The sequence below is a fragment of the Octopus bimaculoides genome, chromosome 21 (genome assembly GCF_001194135.2).
Source record: "Octopus bimaculoides isolate UCB-OBI-ISO-001 chromosome 21, ASM119413v2, whole genome shotgun sequence".
In the NCBI taxonomy this organism is placed as follows: domain Eukaryota; kingdom Metazoa; phylum Mollusca; class Cephalopoda; order Octopoda; family Octopodidae; genus Octopus; species Octopus bimaculoides.
The window spans coordinates 1,529,533-1,531,089 of NC_069001.1; the positions used below are offsets into that span (position 1 = coordinate 1,529,533).

General features: G+C 41.3%; 1 pseudogene; it reads right to left on the reverse strand.

Annotated features, from left to right (window-relative positions):
• Positions 1-890: 890 nt before the first annotated feature.
• On the reverse strand, positions 891-998 carry LOC128250497 (U6atac minor spliceosomal RNA; annotated as a pseudogene).
• Between the last annotated feature and the right edge of the window lie 559 nt (positions 999-1,557).

Consider the following 1,557-nt stretch of genomic DNA (forward strand, 5'->3'; position numbering starts at 1 on the left):
CTCTCTCTCTCTCTCTCTCTCTCTCTCTCTCTCTCACACATACACATTCTAGCCCTTAGCATGATCCTTACACATCTTTAGCTCTTTGCCTGAGCTTCTCACACCACTACCTCTCCTACCCCCATTTGATCTGACATACATCACCATCTCTCTTTGATCCTTCATACACAACCATTATTTTCTTGAGCCTTACACACACACACACACACACACACTCAGTCTTTCTCTCCCTCTCTCCCTCCCTCTCTCTCTCTCTCTTTTTCTCTCCCTCACACATTTCTCCTCTTCACCAGATCCTTCATAAGCCACCATCTCTTTCCCTAATCTTTACACAACCCTCTGCAGCCTGCTTTGATCCATCATATGCAAGTATCTTTTTCCTTGAATCTTAAACACACACACACACACACACTCTGTCTCACACATACACACACACACATGCATACACACACAAACCTCTACCCCCTCTTTTGATCTTACATACATTGTCCTCTCTTCCCTTAATCATTACTGACTCCACTGAAATTTTCCTCAAGCCATCTCATTCCTTGTGCCTCACACACACACTTACTCAGAGACACAAAATTCTCACTCACACATTCACACAAACACACACACACACACACATCTCCAGCTCTTTGCTTGATCCTCACATATGAAGAGAAAAATTTTGTACCAAGAAATAACCCTAAATTGAATTCTTCAAACTTAGTTTCCTGGGCATTACAGACAGCTGGGGTGCCTTTGCAATTAGCTTATAAAGGTCCCTATTTCTTATTTTAAATGAAATATTTTATCGATGACACTTGCCCAAAGTACCACACAGTGGGACTGAACCTGGAACCATGAGGTCAGGAAGCAAACTTCTTACTACACAGCCATGCCTGTGCCTAAAATATTACATTGCTCTGAAGTAGAGCGCAATACCCATATGTATTAGATTTCTTCAACTGATCTCTTCTGTCCTTGTCAAGGGCAGAGCTAACCCTCTCTTACACATATTTTAGATCTTTGATTCTTGCTTCCATGCTTCTGTCAACTTTGGTTTCTTTGTTTTGTTTTTTTGGGGGGGAGGTATGTTCGTTGATCGCAAATTCTTTGAGAAGATCAAATATAGCACTAACCAAATCTTTTGACTTACAAGAATGAAGCAATGGAACCTTATCGTATTGCAAGAGCTTTGTGAGAGACATTTCCTGAGTTGGCGTTGGATCTGGTCGAATGTAATGTTCAGATTCAGCGAAACTGCTGACCTTGCAGTGGACAGAGATAAATGACAAAAGCTGATTGGTCTGTGTTGAGTGCACAACATCTATCAGGTTGTGATTGCATTGTGGGATACTTCTTTTGATAAAAGAGGTAAAGGATCTCATTTATCTTCAATTTTCTATTTATTGCAGTCATTGGGCTGCGGCCATGCTGGAGCACTGCCATAAATGGTTTGGTTGAATAAATCAAGCCCAGTACATGCTTTCTTTCCTGACACTGATACTTAGTCTATCGGTCGTCTATGCTGAACTACTAAGTTGCAGGAATGTCAACAAACCAACACCAGTT